The sequence below is a fragment of the Emydura macquarii genome, unplaced genomic scaffold (assembly GCF_026122565.2).
Source record: "Emydura macquarii macquarii isolate MOO-44397 ecotype Brisbane River unplaced genomic scaffold, CSIRO-AGI_Emac_v2 contig_2768, whole genome shotgun sequence".
In the NCBI taxonomy this organism is placed as follows: Eukaryota; Metazoa; Chordata; order Testudines; family Chelidae; genus Emydura; species Emydura macquarii.
The window spans coordinates 42,030,029-42,051,830 of record NW_027132905.1 but is presented as its reverse complement, the minus strand read 5'-3'; the positions used below and the strand labels follow the sequence as shown (position 1 = coordinate 42,051,830).

Genomic DNA, 21,802 nt, shown 5'->3' with positions numbered 1-21,802 from the left:
TCCCTGAGGTTTGGTCTCCATTCTTTGAAGCGTGCAAAGCCCTGCAGCCACCCCTAGAAATGACCGGGGAGCAAAGTGACCATGGGAAGCTGAGGAGGTGGGAGCTGAACCGTGAATGCCGTTGGTAATTCCCATGGTGATCTGAGGCTTAGCTTAGCGCCTCAAATTTGTGCGGTCAGCGGATGGGCAGCAACCAGCAACTGCAGGAGCATGGCTAGAGGTCTGGAACAACCCTCAAGTGAGGCGAGATTGAAAAAAGTCTGACTGATTTACCTTAGAGAGGAGACGAATAAGAGGGGACGTGATCAAAGTATTGTCGCTAGAGCTATGTGGAGACTGCAAGGTCTGTCCCGTGAAGCGTTTTGAGCTTTTTAGCTTTCAAAATTCTCTGTGAAAGCAAATTCCCCCCCCCCTCCCCCCTGCGAAAATGTCTGTTCCGGGGCAGCTGAAGTGTTTGCCTTTCAGTTTTGTCTCTTTTGTTTTGTATAGAATACAGCATTTTTACAAATTTGACATGAAAATTGTTGCAAGACGAAAAATCAAAATGGTTCATTCAGAAAATGTCAAAACATTTCCCCCCCCCCTTTTTTTTCCCCCCCAACACAATCCTGGTAAATTTGACCTGATTTTGTGAAGTGGTTTGATTTCAATGGAATTGCATATTTTGATGGAATGCGGATCCGTTGACATTTCTTTGATCATCTTTAATTGTTGCTCCTTGGCCCAAGAGGTTAGCCAAAGGGGTGCCTTGCAGGGTTGCTTCTATTATAGGATGAGAAACTGATGCTCTGAGGCAGGTCTATTCTTGAGGCAATCCTGTTTATTTACCCAAGATGCACACAGAGTCCTGTTTCCCTGAACACAATTGGAACAACCAACAGCCGACAGTTTCCTTGCTTAGAAACCCCAAGTCTGCCGCACCAGTGAGCTCTGTGCCCAAGAAACTGTCTCTCTACTTCCTCTCAGGGTCACGCAACTGCTTCTCTCAGCTTTCTGAAGTTTTCTCTGGCTTTCTGCCTCTAAGGCACACTGGCTGCAGAACCAATATCCTAGCCCCTGTGCTTGCAGTCAGGGAGATCCCCTCAGTCCACACAGCTTAGCTGGTACCTGCCATGTGCCTTGAGCGGTCCCTCCATTGTTTGTAGTGGTCTCTAACACATAAAGGGGTTTAATTGTTCCTCCCATGGAGTCTGAAAGAGCGCTTGGCACAGCCATTGCAATTGTTTTTGGATCAGAGACTCAGTGGATGGCAGCCATTGGCACCTTTCAACATAACAGTACAAATAGCGAATGGGATCAAGGTATGATTTTCCATTCCCTGTCTCATAGCATGAAAACAAGGGGACATTCAATTAAATTGAGAGATGAAAAGGAAACACTTTTTCTTACGGTTGGCCTGTGCAACTCACTGAGGGCAAGAGCTTAGCAGGATTCAAAATGGAATTGGACATTGATGTGAAAAACAAGAATAGCCAGAGTTAGAATAATAAACATTACAGATAAACAGGGGGTTTAGAAGGGCTATAAACTCTCATGCTCCAGGGCATAAACCAGCCTTTAACTATTGGGGGTCAGGAAGAAATTTTCATTGGGATCAGGTCATCCCATAACTGCCTACTGCAGGGTTTCGTGAACACACTCCGAAACAGCTAGTGCTGGCCACTGTCAGAGATGGGACACCGGACCAAGGGTGAATCAGTCTGGCAATTCCTGTGTGAGCCAGTGCTTCTGTGATGCTTCTAGGGTGACCAGACAGCAAGTGTGAAAAATCGGGACCGGGAGTGGGAGGATAATAGGCACCTATATAAGACAAAGCCCCAAATATCAGGACTGTCCCTATAAAATTGGAACATCTGGTCACCCTAGATGCTTCTCCCCATCACCCAGGTGACAGGACCCTCGGCAAGCAAAGGTTAATCTCTGTTCAGCTGCCTCTTGCTTTTGCTCAGGGGAAGGGCTGAAGGAGTGGCTGTTTGGATGGCAGAGAGGGGAGAGTCCCTGGTAAATTTATGTTCCTCACTTAGGGAGAGAAAAGCTGGGGGGAATTTTTTTGCTTTCCTTTTTGCTAGTGTTTCTCTGTTATGAGCATTATTCCGAGACAGAAAGACCTTGCTGGCTGCTTCTGTATTTTTTCCTCTGCTGAGTCATTCCACCAGCCTTTATTGTGATTCCTCCCGCCCCAGCAGCTGCATTAAACCAAATTCCTAGGTAGGTTGCCTGCATAATCCTGAACCCTCTACCCAGCACGGGCTCCGGTATTATAGCTATTATCCCAGCTTCCAATTTACTTGCTTGAGACTCCAAAGAGACACACACACAGCAGAGCTCACTGGCGACTGTACCTAACACAGCAGAGTGAGATCGCTGCTGTCAACTGAGCTGTAAATCCTGCAGTCCTGATGTAATCCTGTAATCCAGGCCTAATGGCATCAACAGAGATGGGTAGGCTCTGGCATTTCTAGAACACCTGATCCAATCAAAACACCCACTGAGTAACTAGGCAATCTAGCCCAGATGGTACCAGACAGAGGGCAGGTCAAGGGGTTAGCATCTGCAGGATTGCTGGCCCTTCGGTTGTTTTGGCTGCATCTAGAACTGGTCCACCGCCTGGAACAGAATTAAATGGCAGAGACGCATGGGAAGAGAGAGAGCTACACTCGGTGCTGCTGGTGCCCAGAGCAACAGCATCTGCCCTGGGGAAGGAAGAGCCAAAAGCAGCACAGAACTTGGTTGGCGGTGAGGCAGGGGGAGGACCTACGCCATGAGAGGGTATCAGGGACTGGCAAAAAGGCTGCGGGGGTGTGGCTTTGAAGAAAGAGGGTGTGGTTTGGACACAGCCAAACTGGGGTACACTCAGAACCGATGGAAGACAGCCTTATAAAGGTAACACGATGACAGGTGGGTCTGTCTCATTCATGGCAGCAGAATGTTGGGCAAGGCCCCATCAGCCATTGCACCATACCAAGGCCGGGCTGGCCAGGTGAGCCCGTGCTGCTGGTCTGACAGAGAAGTGTGTAATGGTGTAAAAGAGACGTCAATCAGTGTCTGTCCAAACCCGTTACAGCAACTGCTGGGTCGCAGCCACTCCACATGCCACACGTCCCCTGAGGCAGACTCTCGGATCTGCAGTTTATGCTCAAAGGGACAATTAAAAGCTTTCATGCTAGGTGGGTGGTGCATGTTTCAGACCGCTCCGGAGGTGAGTTGGGGGTGGAGGCGGAGGGAAGGTGGGACTCCAGCAGCAGGCTGCAGCCGTTGGGATGGGGGGTGGAATAGCTCAGCTGGCAGCCAGCTGCCCTGCTGCTTCTTCCCTCCCTGGGCTGCAGGGACACATTGAGATTTGGGGGGGGGGGCTGTGCCCCTGCTTGCCCCACCTTGCGCAGGCCCCTTTGTTTCATAATGACCAGTGTCAACAATGAAGATTTGCCAGTCCCTTCAATGCTCCAGAGCAGTGGTTCTCAACCTTTCCAGATGACTGTACCCCTTTCAGCAGTTTGATTTGTCTTGCGTACCCCAAGTTTGACCTCAGATAAAAACTACAACTTGCTTACAAAATCAGGCTTGCTTACAAAAAAACTTGCTTACAACTTGCTTACAAAAAAAGTGTCACAACACAGTTCCTGAAAAATTGCTTACTTTCTCCTTTTTGCCATATAATTATAAAATAAATCAATTGGAATATAAATATTATACTTGCATTGAGTGTGGTACTGGAACCTATTTTTCACTTGTGAGCCTTGTCATTCTGAGAGGCAGTGAAGCAACAGCAACAATGAAGTATTTATTCACATTGAGTCTATTCCTGTAACCGGTTGTAAGACTAGGCAAATATTGTATCTAGATGAGTTGATGTACCCCTGGAAGACCTCTGCGTACCCACCGGGATACATGTACCCCTGGTTGAGAACCACTGCTCCAGAGAACAGCGTCACTGTGGGGTGGTGCAGCTTGTACAGCTGTGTGCTTTGGTCCTTGACCAACACTTCCCAAGGGACACCCGGCAGGAGTCTGGAAGGCTCAAAACTGCTTTGAGCATGGATGAGTCGGTGTCTCTAATGTGCACAGCAGCGTAGTCTGCGTGTATCTCCTCCAGGGAGATGATGTTAATAACATACTGGTGATCAATATCAACAAGGCTTATGAGAAATTAGAGGGAAGCCATAAGAATGATTAAAAGATGGGAAAACATGCCTTAGGGTGAAAGAACTCCAGAAGCGCAGTCTGGTTAGTCTATCAGAGAGAAGGTTAAGGGCTGACTTGATCACAGTCTACATGGGGAACAGATCTTTGATAATAAAGGACTCTTCATTCCAGCTGACAACCGTGTAACGGATCCAATAGCTGGAAGCTGAAGCTAGATGAACTCAGACTGGAAATAAGGCACACATTTTTAATAGTGAGAATAATTAAAAATTGGGACAATTTACCAATGGCCGTAGTGGCTTCTCCATTACTGTAAATCTTTAAATCAAGATTGGATGTGTTTCTGAAAGCACCACTCTACTTCAAACAGGAATTAATTTTGGGAATTTCTATGGCCTGAGCTATATGGGAGGTCAGACTAGATAATCACAATAGTTCCTGCTGGCCTTAGAATCTGTGAATCTGGCAAGAGATGCCCTCCTGTCTGAGTCAAACTGTGACAACCCATCAGCATGGTGGCATGGGGCACTGCTGCAGGAGATGCTGTCTGTTGTATGAAATGTAAAATCTACTAAAGTTTCCACAACACTTTCCTCTTAAAGAAGGACTTTAATCCTATCATCCTGGCCACATTCCAATTTGGGTATTTAAGTTCTGCCACCCGAAAGTCCTCCCTCAGTTTCAGTTGGAGATGGTATTTGTCACTTCCTGTCCTAACTGTTGTTTAATGTGTCTGTGTAATGGGAAAGAGCAGTTATGTTCCACTCCAGAAGTGGGTGCATTCCAGTGATGGGTAAAGTGATTCTTCAACACGCTCCAGGACTTGGGTATATAAGAGATGAAGAATCAGGCCTCAAGTTTGTAAAGAATTTTCCAAATGCTTTTCAAGGACATTGGGAAGGATCTTTCAGGGTGAAAGGTGCTGGATTAATAATTCTCGTAACATTCAGCGGCACCAGAGTTTGTGCAGGACCATTAAGCCTGGGGAATGGACACCCTAACTCAAAAAGGAAAACAAACCAAGAGTAGCTGGAGGTAGAATCGCTTTAGGTCTGTTTCCTTTGAGCTAGAGACATTCTGTCCTTTCATAATAACATGTTTGTCCCAAAACGCCCAGGATTAGCTGTTTTTATTATACCCTTAGGCTCTCTGTAGCAACAAGAGGAGAAGATTTCTATCTCTTAACCGCTTGGATGCTAGCAGATTTATTAAGCATGGCTGCAAACCTCAGTAGAGCACACCAATTGCAGAGGTGCTGCTTTTGCATGCATGCATTGTTTATAGGGCATGGGAGGCATTGTTGGGCCTATTTGTTGTTTACACAGCAAAAAATAACACGAGGAAATGACAAGGGCGCAGTTGGGTCCCAAATAACTGTGTTTACTAAAAACACACAAACATGCCAGAGCTAGCTTCATACCTACTGCTGTCCAGGCTGCTTTCTAGAAGCTTCTAAAAGTACAGAACATGGTGATTGCCACTAAGGGGCTCACAAACTATCTTAAGCAGGAGTTTTCAACCTTTTTTTCATTTGTGGACCCCTAAAAATGGTGAATGGCAGTGCCGACCCCTTTGGAAATCTCAGACATAGTCTGCAGACCCCCAGGGGTCCATGGACCACAGGTTGAAATCCACTGATCTGAAGGAATACTACCCTGTGCCACCCTATTGATGAATGGATCTGGAGTGAATTTATGAGAGCTGGGGAAGCCCCCCAGACAGCAATCTCCCTCTCCTTGCCTTTTCTTTTGCTGGATGTTTACAGTGATTTCCAGTGTCATTAGCCTGGGAAGAGCTTAAGTTAAATCTATAGCGAAACATCCTAACTCCTTCCTTCCTCCGTGAAGCATGTGATGGGGTATTTGTACTGTAGGCTCACACAGCTTTTCCTTGCTCCGGTTCCTGATTGACACCCCGCTCTCTGGGGGTGGAATAAAAGGCCAGGAACGCATCAGAATGGCCAGTTGTAAACGTCGCTTTGAAGCTGGTTGTTCCCGATAAATCTCACAGGCGAATATCCAGCAAGGGGTTTGCTAACCCCTTTTGGGCAGACCAGTCCCTGCACCAGTAAGGGACCCAACTTGACCTACATGCTCCTGAAATCTGGGACGTCTGAAAATCCAATTCTGGACCTGAATTTTCCATTTCTGATCTGGTTTTAATTTAAACTCAGGATCCAGCCTGGAAGAAGCATAACTGACTGTTCTGTTTGCTACAGCAAACCTGGCAGATGGGCCCCATCCACTGAGGGTATCCTTCCTGTTATTATACATTCCCAGAGCAACAGGAAGGGGGGTTTTCCTGCATTCATACAAGGATTGCAGCCTTGCTCTTGACTCTACTACACACGTCCGTAGCAACCTGTGTGGAACTTGGAGGGAGGTGCACAGGTTGCAGGAGGGATGAGTTTGGAGGAGGTACCTTGAAACCAGTCTGTGTGCACATGGCCTGAATGCTGGCTGGAGTTGAATCCTCACTGTAAATAGTTCTCTTCATAAAGAGTCAGTTTAGTTGATAGAAACTTGGAGCCATCTCTTGTTGTTACCCAGCACACGGTACATGAAACAACATCAAACACATGCAAGACCTCATGGTTTGTTTCCCTGTGAATTTCCTGCTGCCTGCCATCCTACCAGCCATCTGAAGCTGGTCGTCAACTATTTTCATTGCCTCCCTGCCCATGGTGTCACTCTAGTCTCCCAGTGAAGATCTCCCATCACACGCAGACTGATCACTATCACAGCAGGTACCATTAGGTATAGAGAGGCAGCAAAGAGTTACTAAGAAGAAGAACAAAAGGAAATTGCTTTGCATGAAAGGGAACGTTACATCCTCAGACACGAACATTGTGCATCCTGGTGTACACCCCCAGGGCCAATCAGGGCTTTGGAGAGCATTCGGACATGGGAATGGCAAAGGTGGCTTCACGTACTCCTCTCTGTTTCCAACTCAGACACAAGTCCTGAGCAACTAAGAATCAGACCCACTGATTTCAGCAAGGGAACAGGATCAGCTCCTGGATCCTCAGAGCGCCTGTGTGTTTTCAGACATTGTAGTGACTGGGTTTCTTCCCTAACCCAGTGTGTTCCTTGGCCCCATGCCTGAGACAGATATGTGATCAGTTACTGCAACTAACATAAGCTTATTGAGTCAGGAATATTTTGTAGGAGCTGTTGAGACATTTGCTTGCCTGTCACTTAATCAAATCGGATTTAAAAGACAATACTCTTTAATCTAGTTAGGCTGTAAGTTATCTGGTGTGCCCTTCCTACCATTAGCTATGCAGAAGAAATTAGCAGTCACTTGGCAAATAGCCCCGTTCATAAAAACGACTCTGATTTAATTTTCTGTTTTATTTGATAGAGAATTTTAATATATCAGTGGGGAAATGAATCCATCAGAAACCAGGAGCAATCTCTCTGAAGCATAGCAGGCATGTTTTTAAGGAAAATCAATTGTATTCTGCTTCCTTTCACGGACAAGTTGAGCTGGATTCTCCTGGCACTGGTATAAATTAGGAATGATTCCACTGAATCAATGGAGTTACACTGGGGTAAAATAGGTCTAATGATGGGAGAGCCAGGCCCAGCACTGGATACACCTCACTGGGGACTTGTGAACAATCAGCCATTACTTATATTGTAAGCTCTTTGGGGCAGGGGCCGTCTCTTTGTTTTGTGTTTGTACAGCAGCTAGCGCATTAGGGACCTGTTCCAAAACCGGGGCTCCTAGGTGCTATTGCAATACAAATAAATAAAAATGAATCGCTTCTGATAGTGTTGTTGTCTGGTGGATAGTACAGTGGACTAGGACTCAGGAATCCTGGATTCTATTCCCAGCTCTGCCACTAGTCAGCTGGGTGACCTTGGGCAAGCCTTCCTCACTCAGTGCCTTAGTTTCCCCATCTGTAAAATGGGGACAGTGATACTGACCTCCTTTTTTAAGGCACTTTGAGCTCTACTGATGAAAAGTTCTGTGTAAAAGCCATTTGTTATTATCAATTTGCTCATTTAAGGGCTATTGGCACAGCATGCAGTTTGATTATATATTTTTTTAATTATTACCATTATTCACAAGACCCACAACTAGGGGAAATCCAGAAGCACCTTCCCATTTCAAAGCCATAAAAAGAAGCTCGCTGAAACATAAACGACCTTGGAGTTTTCAGTTTCCTGGTGCAAACACTGTGATGATTAATAATAATGAATTGCTCCACCCCCCACCAAGGTTCTGAGCAGACAATTAAAGTCCAGTAATTGGTCCTTTAAAATGAAGAAAAGAAGTGATTCCCTTTGTAGACAATGCAGTGCAATGCTTAGCACACCTGCACTCCTCCTGGCTTCTGTTTCCAGCTGTGTCACTTTCTTGCTATCTATAGAAGGCGTCATTACTGCAGCACCTCTCCACTCTTTAATGTTTTTATCTTCCCAACTGCCCTGTGAGGTAGGGAAGTGCTATTATATCCCCATTTACTGATGGGGAAACTAAGTCACATCTCTCCTAAGTGGGTTTGAATGTCCTTGGGCAAAACGCTTGGTTGTGCTTCCCCCTCTGTAAATGTGGACAGTGTTATTGGAGGGAAACTGTGCTTCAAAGACATTTGGGGACCTCAGATGAAAGGTATTAGATAGTAAGTGATAACCATTTTTAGCCTTGTGTCTGGGTTATTAATCTCTTAAGAAGCAGTTGCACATAGAGTGAAGAGGAACTGAGTTTTCCTGCATAACAGGTCTGCTCTCTCTGCAGCCACACCAGGTACCGGTGATGAATGGATGGAGCTGTGAACTGCAGACACTGTTGCTCACTGATTGCGAGCGTGGAGGTTGATGGGAGCTGTCCAGTCCCTCCCAGCCACAGGGACAGGACAGACAGCCACGGGACAAGCTGCGCTCACTCTGCCTCCGCCCAGGTGCCAGCAAGAGGATGGCCCACGACCTGTTCCAGCCTTGGTCGGTCTATCTGATGAGGTTGTGAATGAGGGTGTCAGTTGTGCGGGCGGTGACATGGACACCGACCGCGAGGAACAGGGTGGAGGCATGCCCAGCCCATTTCACACAGGGTGTCAAACTCCATCAGACAGCCCTAAGGGGATTCCCCAGATGGCTTCTCTCACGGAAACCAAACACAACAGAGGTGTCTCCCGATTGCTCAGCTGTCTCAGCCAGCACGGTGCATCCCCTTACCAGCAGGGTGGGTATAGAATCATAGAAGATGAGGGTTGGAAAGGGCCTCAGGAGGTCATCGAGTCCAACCTCCCTGCTCAAAGCAGGACCAAGGTATCTTTGCTACCTGCCCAACATCTAGCTGCCACCTCCTGGCTGAGATTGTGCACCCACCCTCTTCCTTCCTCCAATACTTCCCACCCCAGGGAAGCCGAGTCACTGTTCGATGAGCTCCGGTCCCACCAGGCTGCCCTCACACCGCTGGCCGTGGGTGATGGAGTGAGACAAACTGGCAAGATTGTGTCTGCGGCAGCGGGCATGAGAGAACCATGAAAATGTGCAGAAAACCTCTTTGAGTCTCTCTGGGCCTGAGCCAAAGTCCACTGGAGTCTCTCCCTCGATGGAAGGGGGCGCGGGCCCTGTGTAAAGAAACTTTAAACCAGTGGTTGGCACCCAGGGACCGCTCAGGGTCCTTTGACAAAAGCCTTGGGGGAGGGTGGCCGCCCTGGTCTCAGTGGAAAAACATCCACCTCCCAAAGCCACCGCAGCTGGCTGCTTTGCGGCCATCTCTGCAGAAAGTCCAAGGACTGAATAGGCCCAGACATGGCCCGGGTCGCCCAAGACAGAGACCCTCTAGGTGGCAGGTGTGTGAACTGGCTGCCCATGAAAATGAAGCACTATTCCCATAAGCCAGCCCCGCAGCATGGGCAGCTCCTGTGGAAGTGCGCCAGCCGACACGCCCAGGACTGAACGAGGAACCTCCGAAGAGCTACAGCGTGAGCTAAGGAGTCAGGGCTCCCTAGCTGCAGGCTGTAGTAGGCTCACATCTTCTGTGGCATGAGCCACACACACTACAATAGCACAGAGCACAGCTCTGATTGAGCTTACCTCTGCTTCCATGGGAGTTCTACCGCTGCCTTCAATGGGAGCCAACCCTGAGCGCTGTCGGAACTGTCCCCTGACGGCCTGAACTCAACATTCATAGAAGTCAGTGATTCTAGCTAGCTTCAGCAGGCTTTGGACCAGGCCCTAGCAGCTCCGTGTCAGGCAGCATTCCCAGGCTGGCAGGTCCAATGGAGATGGGGATTGGGTGCCTGGCACTCAGCTCAGTCCTGGCTGCCTTCTGTGTGAGCACTGAGGCAGGGCGTTCTCATTTCAGGCGCGATCGTTCACAAGGCACAGCAGTGGCTTCAGGGCAGCATGCTGCCTGGCGGGATGCAAAGGAGAAGAGAGAAATCTAGTCGGGGGGGGGCCCTTTAGCCCCACTTTTGAAAATCCTATGAGGCAGATTGAGCATGGATTTAATTTCTATGCAACATTAAAGCACGTGAGTCATTCGAAGTCACAGCGTTAGAGTGACACTGACGCACCATGGAAGACTTTGAAATACTTCCCCCCCTCTCCCCACTGGCCCAGACATGATTTTGCTCACACAGCTCATACATTTTCTGTATTTTTCCTCTCCTCTTTTTTTACTATATGGGCCAGATCCAAAGTCCATTAAAGTCATTGGAATAGTTCCCAATGGTTTCATTGGGCTTTGGATCAGACCCTTCTTTCAAAAAAACAGGATTCTCACTTCTTCAACAGACACTGTTGATTTAATATTAGCCCCTAAAATTTAGATTTTCTGCAAGGGAAAAGGGGAGGGGATGGAAGCTAATATGAAGAGAATGCTGTTTCCTTGCTTTTTAAAAAAGTCAGCTATCCCTTTTGAAATGTGAATGTTCCTTTGTAGTGCTGGTAACCCAGCAATTGCAGTATTGGGATAAGCCATGATAAACAGAAAGGGATTAGAAACAAAAGGTTAATTGCCCAGACTCAGGTCACTGCCCAGGCCAAACAAATTGCAAAAATGAAATATACATCTCTATATACAAATCACACCAAGTAAATGAGACTTAAACTGACAGTCCCTTTCGTTTCTCTCAGGTGGTGTTAATAATAATAAAGATAAAGATGCTTTGTTTCTCAGTAGGATTTTTGTCCTGCAGCATCCCTTGATTTTATTATTCTTGCAGATTCCATGCTCCCTCTTTAGATTAGTTTTTGTTCACAGACAAATGGAAGTTTATAAAAAGGCTATTTCTAGGTGCTGATGGCTACTGTGGTGAATGAAGAAAACCAAAATAGCTTCTTCTTTTTGAGTCTGCTTTGTTCACTGTATTATTTATCTCTTCTTTTAATTTAAGCAACAAAGCTGAGCACTGCAGACCTTTCTAATAAGGCTTACCCCTTTGCATCTTCAAATGTCTGCACCAACATTAGCTAATATCCCCATAAGGCCCTTGTGAGATAGATCAATATGATTCCCATTTTACAGATGGGAAAACTGAGATGCAGAGAGATTAAATGACAGGCCCAAGCTATACAGTGTCACAGTGTTGGGGCCAAGCTTAAAATTCATTCACTCCTGATACACAACTGCATGCAAACTCCATTAAACCATGCCGAGTTCCTGGCCAACAATGGCGAGGATAGACCAGTTTGTGAGGCGCTAGCCATCCCTGATGGACCGATTAGACCTTGTAGGGTGGGATCTTGTCACAGCTCCACACCTGTTGGAACACTGGTGCCTTGAGGCCATGGCTTGGGTGGCTTGACTAGCACAGCAGCTCAGTCCCACAAAGAACAAGGGGCCTGATTCAAAGCCACTGAAGTCAAAGGGCCTCTTCCCATTGGTGCTACAAAGGTGACTCCAATGAGTACCTGGTGGTAGGTGGTCAGCCGATTATTTGCTCATACTAGCAGTGCTCTGCCAGCAAACAAGGCAGAAGACTGGCTTTGAGCTGTCAGCTCTCCGACGGGTGTATCGTATTCGTGAGCAGGTGATGATGATGAACATATTAGACACGCCTTCCGTGGAAACAGAGCGACCCAGTTCATGACAGGGGTAGTCCAAAGATTATTTTTAGCAGTAAGAAGAGGCTTCTATCAACCCAGTGGGTCCTCTTGATGGTCTCAGACTGGTTAGCCGGGCTAGTGGGTGGTTACCATGGTTACCAGCCATTAGTATTTCGCTCACTGCTCCTTCTATACTATCAAGTGGCAGCGCCACCCCTAAGTGGCTCTGATGCATTTTGTCAGTGCGTAATCGGCTCCTGTGCTCAAGAGGCAGGTTTAATGTAATCAGGGCGGGTGCTCGCCTTTCAGTTCCAAGGGGCCTGCACTGGAGGCTTGGTGACACCGTTGCTATAGCGATGTGGCTTTCCTCATCAACTTGCTTGCAAGACGATTTGCTGGCGTTGGCCCATTTTGATTCAGGTCTCGAGGCAAAGGGCACTCAGCCCAGCTACTGGGAGACACCCTGGAGGCAAGCTGGGGATCATGTGAGCAGGTGGGGCGGTGTGCTTGAGCCATCCTTCTGAATGGGCCGGGCCAGAGAGACCAATCCTGCCAGAGTCTATTGTCATAGTTCAAAATGCTGAGCTAACATTATAAGCTGTAGTGTTTGGGGCCGTTGTTGCAGAACGCGGCAGCACTTTTCCAAGAAGCAGTCATCGCTACAGAATATTATATTGCTTTTCATAAAGGAGAGGTCATTACCCTCCAATGCCATAGTATTTTTATAGAAGAGAGGACATTGCTGTAGTATTTCCCTTGGGCAAAGTTATTACGGCAGTATTTTGATGAAAGGTAACCATTAGTATCGAATACTGTAGTATTTTTCATGGGTTTTTTATTTTTTATGTTTTTTGCCCTCAGCTCTCCTATGAGGGACATTGGACTATTCTGCCTTGAGGATTTCCCCCTCCCTCCTTCTCCCTTCATTCCCCTTCGCTCTAACCTTTTATCCCAGCAGTAGCAGCAGCAGCAGAACAGCGGTGCTGGAGCCAAGGACACTAAATTCATCCAGGGGCAGCATGAAGCAGAAGAGAGGTCATTTTTACCCTCTCTCTGAAATCCTTGTTCTTTGAGAGGCATAGAAATTAGAAGCAGGAAACGTCATTTCAACCATCTTCCTGCAAAAACAGATTCCAGGAGCCCTGACTTCCAGTCTCTTGTTCTAATCACTAGACAGCACCCCACTTACAGAGCAGATGGAAAGAGGAACTCCTGGTGCTTTGGTCCCCAAGTGTCACACCTCGGATGCTAGGTAGATGGCACTAGAGCATTCTTCATGGGGTTGCCACACCAATGTGACTGGATTACTTTCATCTTCTTGGTCAGCAACTAAGGATGGTCAAATGGTTGGGATGCTAATCTGAGATTTAGGGTCAATTCCCTGCTCCTCCACAGACCACCTGTGTGACCCTGGTCAAGTCACTTAGCCGCTCTGTGCCTCCATTTCCCATCTGTAAAATGGTGATGATAGCTCTGTCCTGCCTCACAGGCAGGTTGTGAAGATAAACACATTCAAGATTCTGAGGTGGATTAGATAGGGGGGGGACCATCAATTATAGGGAACCACCGGGTCTACTATAATTAAGGTTTAGACCGGTTTTCTGTTTAAAGCTCAGATTTTCTAAGTGCACTAAAATCTGCATGATTACTCAGCTTGCCTTGAAATTTGGTCTGCCTCATGGGGACATGAGATATGGTTAATTACCCAAATTTGGAGTATTTGACCAACGGGTTCCTGAATTACAGGCCCCAGGAGAAAAAATGCTTTTCTTAAAGTTAACATATTCTACCAATGTATTTTTGCCCGGATTTGGGGATCACACCAGGGGCACAAGGGAGTGCATGACACCCACTGTCCCTTTGGGGGAGCAAAATTCACAGAAAGAGGAACAAATTTGTTGCCCCTCTAAATGCAAGAGGTAGAGGGAAGGCTCAAAGCTAACAAGAATATCATTCTCTCAGAACCTTTCCCCATAAGGTTTGAATAACATTCTCCCTTCCTTGTTATTCTCCTTTTTTGCTCTCACCATTCTCCTTCTGCATCAAAAATATTGCCGAGTCGGATGAGAAGAAAGGGACAGTAAAATCACTCAGAATGAATGGAAAGAGGGTAAAATTTCACGCTGAAAATATTGGTTTGTGTTTTGAGAAATTCTCTGGCATGTCACAAAGAGGTTGGTTTTCGCTGCATTCATTTCAAACTTATTTTTAAAAAACAAAAAAACCCCACCCAAAACTTGGCAGAAATCCTGCCTCTGTTCCAGGCAGTCCTGCAGTCAGGAGATTGCTGGAGATAGAAGATAGCCTCTCATTTAATCATGTCAGCCATCTCCTCTATGCAAGATTTATAGCCAATGATTTTGTGCAATGCAGCATAGCTCCAGATTCTCCCCTCATGGAAAGGCAAGGGATAACAGAAGTAATCGGGGAATAGAAAGTGAGGAAAACATAACTAACCCAGTAGGATTTATACATTGCGGCAGGCATAGGCGTGCGCACAGGGTATGCCCAGGCATACCCTAATGCAGGGCTCGAGAAACCCACCGAAAATAAGGACGCCGGTAGTTTTTTTTTGCAGCATGGAATGACATGGCGCCCACCGTGAGCTGCCGCTGATAATAAGGACGCTGGTAGTTTTTCCGGCAGTGGGTAAGACGTTGGGCGCCAGGTCACCATAGTCAAAAAATAAGGACGCAGGTAAAATTCCCTAGGTAATGTGTGCACACCCTAATGAAGTGTGCACACCCTGATGAAATGTGCTGCGCACGCCTATGGCAGCAGGGAATAAATAGTCCCCAGATCCACACTCCTTTTGTGCATGACCTTGAACTTGACAGCATACTGCAACAGTCGTCTTGTGCCCTTCATAAATGAGCTCTCCCTCCTCTACAGATAGCTATATATATAACTCAGATCTTCACAGAGGGCCGGGGCACTGAACAGATGTTTGGTAGCTAGCATCATGGCCATGTTTACAAAAGAGAGGGAAGAGTATCTGGGTATATAAGGAGAAACAGCACCAAAATGTTTACAAAGCAGAGCAGAGACAATAACTTAGAGAAAAACAACAGCTGGGATGGAAACTTACCGAGTTCCTCAGCAAATAACAATATACTGTGCAAGTGCCAGGGCTACGAAAAACAGTTTCTTCTGTAGACATGTTTTATTATTTCCCCTGGACCTCTTTCAAGTTAAGCGTCAAGTTAGCTTCTGGAGGATGCTCTGCTATACCAGCTCACCCAAGCTAAGCAGTGTCTGCCTGGATCAATAGGCAGATGGAAGGGCCAAATTATTTAAATGTAGGAACCCAACATTAAATATGGCTCTAACATCCATATTTAGGCTCCTAAATAAGGGTTTTATTTTCAAACGATCTCAGCAACCCAAAACTTCCTTTGAACTCCCTGGGGGCCATTGGGTGGCCAGCACTTTTGAAAATCAGGCCATTTATTCTCTTTTTTAAACTCTCGGCCCAGACTTCTGATGGAAACAGTGTGCTACAAGACGTGGTGCTGTTCATGCAGACCCCGAGGGGAGCGGCCTTTCTTTCGAGCTGGGACCAAGCTATTCCTCCGGCTGTGCTGCTCGCAGGTGGTATCTTCGGGGGTAGAGGTAGCACTTGGATCCTGGTCACTTGTGACCAAAGTTTTCATGAAAGTAAGGGTGTTAGTGTCAGAGGGAAGCCTGTCCCTTTAAGGGCCAGAAGGCTTTGGGCTAACCAGCCCTATTCAGTCAGGCCCAGCTGTGCCATAATGAACTGCCTCCCAGCCTGAGGGGTGGGACTCATGGAGTCAGGTGGCTGCATGGGAACACTTAGTCCCATAAAAAGGCTTGAGAGAAGTTATAGGGAGCAGGTAGGGGCCTGTGTGAAGCTCTGAGGTTGGGTCTATAAGAACAAGGGAGGACCCTGGGAATGCCAGGGGAGGAGAGGCGAGGCAGTGGGAAACCTGCTGGGAGGAAGCTTAAGGAGCAAAGAAGGACTCTGTAAGGCCAGGAGCAGGGAACTTCAGCATCGCCTGGGAGGGGCAGAAGAACCCTTTGTTTGGATGTTTTGGGGGTTTTCACTGAACTTTTGTTGCCCCAGAAGGGGCTGAACTTGAAAGGTGACCTGGCTGGAAGGCTGGGCTATGGAAGATGCAGCTGCAGCAGAGCCAGATCAACCAACAATACAGGGTGCTGGAGTAGGAGAATTCCTGCAGTCCTGTCCTGGCTGGCGGAAGGTCTTTGGTGGTGAGTTCCCCTGTTGCAGGTTGTCTTATGCAAATTAATATTTGGGTAAATACGTGTGGTGGGTCCAAGCCAACAAATTCTAGTGATTCCACGCAGGCCTGGGTATCAGGACACTGACCTGGCACGAGCCGCTTAACGTTGATTGCCTTTCGTTTGCCCACGTGTAAAATAGGTGCTGTAGGAATGGTGGTTTAGTAGCATAGCGGGCATGAGCTGCACTGGCAATAGGCGTTTAATGCATCATACCCAGTGCTCCCACCCCTGCGCCCAGCGTCCCCACCCCACTCGCAGCATTAACTCTCTTGGTAAGAGTCTGCCAGTACATCCCAGTCCTTATTTTCTCACACCCTGTGCCCGTTCAGCTGGGGGCTTTTTACCTGCAACAGGCTTCTCCGAAGCTGACCTTGGAAGGAAGGGCTGGTGGTGTCACCCCCTTACAATGAGAACTGGGCTGAGGACACCCACGCTGGGTTTAAATCTTGCATCAAGACTGAGGGCCTGTCTCCGGGAGGCTTTGGACAGGCTCCACCTTTGATCTGCGCAGAACATGCCGCTGATTGAGCGTCATTGTCAGAGTCCACCTGTCCTTACAAAGAAAAACAAAAACCTCGGAGGGGGCGGGGGTGGTAGGAGAGGGCAATGCTATGATTGTTACTGCATGCAGCAGGGGAAAGTTATTAGTCATTACTTAACATACAGGGAAACTACTGTATAAAAGAAAACAGCACTGAACTAACTAATTACATGGATGGTAAGGCAGCCAGCTTTGATACGTGGCTTCAGCAACCTGCCCATTAATTTTAAAAAGCTCCTTTGTCCATCCTAGAGCTTACACCAGTGGCTTGATCACAAATCACCTGGGGGGATCATGGCCCAGCCCCATCTGCTGGATGCTTCTGGTCTCTAAGAGGAAGTGCGCAAGCGGGCTACAAAGATATGGAGACATGTCTGACCGGTGGGACAGCTATAGGGCTCGGCGCTCGGCTAACTGTGCCTCTGTTGATTCCCGTGGCGTCCGAGCTAGGCCAGTGCTGCGCCATTTGGAAGACCCCCACCTTCAGAATTAGGGATTCTCTGAATAAGACACGGAATACTTCTTCCTCCATGATGCTGTCGATGTGACGACGGCGCTTCACTGAAACCTGCGATTCCTTGTTTCTTCACCAATCCGCCGGGAGAGAAGGTTAGGAATGGAACCCAGGCCTGGGAAATCTGCTCATGCCACATCCCACATGAGCTCATCCCACATAGCCTGTAAATAGCCCTGACAGAGAATGGGGCGGGGGTGGAATCAGGGGACAGTTCTCCAGCTCCATGCTGAGACGCCCAGGACAGCAAAACCTATGCTCAGATGCCTTGCTGCTGTTGCAAAAAACCAACCCTCGTCTAAGCATGATTAAAGTCAGCAGCGCTGATTAATCAGATCCATTTGTACAACAACTCCACAAACAAGACCTGAAGAACAGCAGGGTATATTGAAATGAAGATGAGTGTCAACAGCAGCAAAAACATCCACAGGAAAAATAAATGTGAGGAATATGACTTTTCTAGGCGTGGCTACTTTTAGCTCAAGGTTTTCCATTATGCTGAGCTAAGCATTCCACTTCCAATACGCCGAGATGCTCTGTTGTTGATGTAAATGACTTGTCCCTGGATAATTATCAGCTCCAAGGGAGGCTTGTGTCTCCTGATCTATCAGGTGTCCAGTCCCACATGGGGAACGGAGGTTTCCTTGGAATAATGATCTCTCTCTTTTTATTTGTATACAATTTTCAGAGAGCCCCATTTTCTAGATTTTTAAATTGGGTGGAGGAAAAATAAAGCAGTTGAGATAATGCTGTAGGAAGCAAATTATTGTTTGACTTAGTTGCATTGTCCCCAATGCATTTGTTGGGTGTATTATGGTAGCAGCCAATGATCCCATCAGGATCAGGACCTCACTGTGCCAGGAGCTGCACAAACTAGGAAGAGACAGTCCCTGTCCTGAAGAGTTTGCAATCTAAGGCGCTGAAACTGCAAGCTGCTCCATGACTGGATTTTTGCGCTCATGCTAAGTCCCACTGACCTTAATAAGTCCTTGTGGTTGCAGGGTTCACCCATACGTTGTTTGTTGCCAGATCAGGGCCCTGCATGTTGTCTAGCTGCTGGTACGGAGTGAGCATGTAGGTGTATGTTAGCTTGTATTCTATGCCTGAGTGTGTTGGCTTTGCCACGTATCTTCCACCCAGTTAAATCTCCCCCAGTGTCGCTGCTTCTCACACGATATTCTCCTTTTGCCATTCCCTGTGTGGGGCGTGAACACCGGTGAAGGGTGGGTGAGACACAAGGTGAATCCTGGAGTTCAGAGAAGTAGAGAACAAGGAGAAAAAACAAACCACAAAGCAAATCCGGGGCCAAATCCAGTCAGAGTTGGGATTGCCCTTCAAAGATCTGATGCTAAAGAGGCCTGAATCCAGTGCCAGATGTGAACAGCTTTGGGAATGAAAGGTGGGTGGCACATAATCCATACCTTGATTCAGACGTGAATTTACCAAATGGTCAGTCTCCTGATAATGGACCTTATTGGAATCCTGGATCCAAACCACACAGGGAATTTTCCAGACCTAAACTTTCCACCTTGGGCCTATTCTGTATGTGAAATTCCTATGATTGATGAGAGAACAGGCTAAGCCTCTGGTGTGGACTTTAAAAGCTTAATCCACAGCCCACTGACCTCAATGGGTTCTGAATTAGGCTCTTAGTCCTTAAGTGTATTATCCGGCTGTACAAAATATAGCAGCATTTCCTAGCAGTGTCTCACGCATCCTCATCTCCTGCAGGGAATGGCTTGGGACAAGAATATTGAGGATGTCTCACTTTCTTGGGATCCGGATGATAAATTTGGCAGCGTATTGTTTGCATTTCTTATTGCACGGTTAAGCTCCAGAACTCTGAAATCTCTGCACCAACGCAATGAGACGGTGGCAAACCCAGTCCCATAAAGTCCTGGGGACACTGCTCATGTCAAAACAGAAGGATCAAAATAACCATGCTGTCCCTCAATGGTAACTCATCCATCACAGTGTCAAACGGGTCACACTGGGTTAATACACCAGTTTATGCCTCCATCTCTTAGAGTGTCACATTCAAGCCCAGAGCAGGTCAGAGGTGGCGCCATCACCCTGCTTGTCAAGCGTAGTCTATGCTAGAAAAGGTTTGCCAGTATAGCTATCCCAGTGTCTGATACTGGTATCTATACTGGTGAACCCTCCCCCCAACAACTCCCCCTCCTCCCCCCAGTGGAGATGCAAATAAAAGCACTTTTTCTAGTGTAGCCTATCCCGGTTCCCTGAGTGAAATGGAAAAGTACTTTTCTGCCAATTTAATTGCATCTGCACTAGGCTGTTTGTCGGTGTAGAAATGTCTTAGAATAATCACCCCCCAACGGACATTGCTAAACTGACCAAGTTTCTAATGTCGCCATGGACTTAGTCACTGCCTGTGCAGGGAGACATTAATCTCAGGGACGGGACCATTCAGTCCAGAGCTGCCACTGAAAATCATAATACATCAACAAATCTGTTTCTTTCCCTCCAAATATAGAATTTCTCCCTACGCCTGCAGAGGTCCAAGCCCAGTAATTTACAGTCCCCCTCCAGTGACAGGCTCAAGATCCAATATCCTGTGAGACTAGCAGGACTAGTAGTGGGAGCTTCCTCCCCTTCCAATGCCGGTGATAGGAAGCTCTGATTCCTATCCCAAGATCTTGGCGTCTTCGTGCGTAGGCTGTAAATGTCTTTTAGAGGTTTCTCAAGTGTGTTGTAATTTTCCCTTCCTCTCAAGGCTTGTACTGAGTCTGGCGTGCTCTGGTTTTACAGGCTACATCGAGCAGCACTGATCAAACCTTTCCATCACCTTTCTGAATCAGCTGTTCTGTAAACTAGGTGACAGACACAAACGTCCCACTGGTGAAGAAGGGGTGACGGTTCTATCACTACTCGGTCAAGGTGAACCGCAGAACCCATTCCTGGTAGGTTTTCGTGACTCCTGAGCAACCCGGTCATCCTAAACTCCTGCTGGCAAAACCTCGACAGCTCACCTCGCTGCCCTGTGCTGTGCGGACGGTGGAAGCTGCCCTGGAGTACCCAACTCTAATAGCCCGTCCAGGGCTTACGGCAGCCACACCGGACACCCCAGTGCCAGGATTTGGTACTGCAGGGTGACAGCTGATGTGATTTGAAGGGCCGAGGTCACAGGTGTGTATCACCAATGTCTCTGGCATGTGCCATTTTCTTCTGTTTCTTTGGCTCCCTGTGAAGTTTGTACAGACCGCTGAAAAACAGGGCTGGCCCTGACCATCTCCCCTGCTCCAGACCAGCTGCCTGGGGATTCGGCACCACATGCCACACATACCTTGACCCAGCCACCTCCAGGGGCAAGTGGTTCCCCTTTTGGGCCATCTCTTGTTTCTAGTTTGGTTTTGCTTGGCCTTTTATAGTTAAAGACTCACCAAGAGTTGCTGGCCCTGTGGGCCGTGGCTGAAGGCAGGGTTGACCACAGTCTGTGCAGAAAGGTACCATGAGAAATTATGGCAATGCCAGAGCGATGAAGGAGCAGGATTTCACATACGTACCTTGTATCTATGAGTTTGGGCTTTCTCTGAGAGAGGAACAAAGCTGCAGGTCCCCCTGTCTATTTTTACTCACCTTCTAATTAACAACTGAGTGTTCATTGGGTGATTTGCTGCCATGTGCTAGGAACGCTGGGCCAGATTCTTCATTGCCTTGCACGCTGTCATTTACATGTGTGCAAAGTGGGTGCAAACTGCTAGTGAGCCAGTACACTACACCCTGTGCGGCAGTACCTCTTCCTGCGTGCAAGACATGCTGGAGGGCAGGGCTAGATCAGCCCTCCTGCCCCTGAACTCAGCTGTGGTAGCAATTTGAAAACTTCAGCCCAGGACGGTCCTTATGCAACTTTGGGCTTTTAAATAAGCCTTGTCCCCGTTAAATATTTTATGATTCCCATTGGCAGCCGAAGCGGCTCCAGGAAGCTGTTCTCTCCCATATTATCAAACGTTTATCAGAGTGCATGAGGGAGCCAATGCAAATTACTGCCATGGGGAGATGGGGCAGGTGTGGGTTACTCTAGCACCTGGCCCAAAGGATTATGCGTTTCAAGCTAAAGACCAAGGCTCTGTAGTGAGTGGGTCGCCTTGACCCCACCCCCAGGGAAACTATTCCTACTGCGGAATGAATGAATGGTAACTTCAAGTGCTTCCATTATCTGAAAATGCTCTGCATTAGGGGGAAATAGGCTGCAGATGTTATCTGCTGCATAGCTCAGTGCTGCTAGGGGAGACAATGGGGCATGGTGGATTAGAGTCAAGAGGCCTGGCTTTGAAACCTGGGCCAGGCCACACACCTGCTATGAGGCAGGTCGCC

General features: G+C 47.6%; 1 long non-coding RNA gene across 1 annotated transcript; it reads left to right on the top strand.

Annotated features, from left to right (window-relative positions):
• Positions 1-16,011: 16,011 nt before the first annotated feature.
• Positions 16,012-20,658, top strand: LOC137165788 (uncharacterized). Its single transcript, XR_010923492.1, has 3 exons — positions 16,012-16,379; positions 17,206-17,562; positions 20,237-20,658. It is a non-coding gene; the product is annotated as an uncharacterized lncRNA (long non-coding RNA).
• The last annotated feature ends 1,144 nt before the right edge of the window (positions 20,659-21,802 follow it).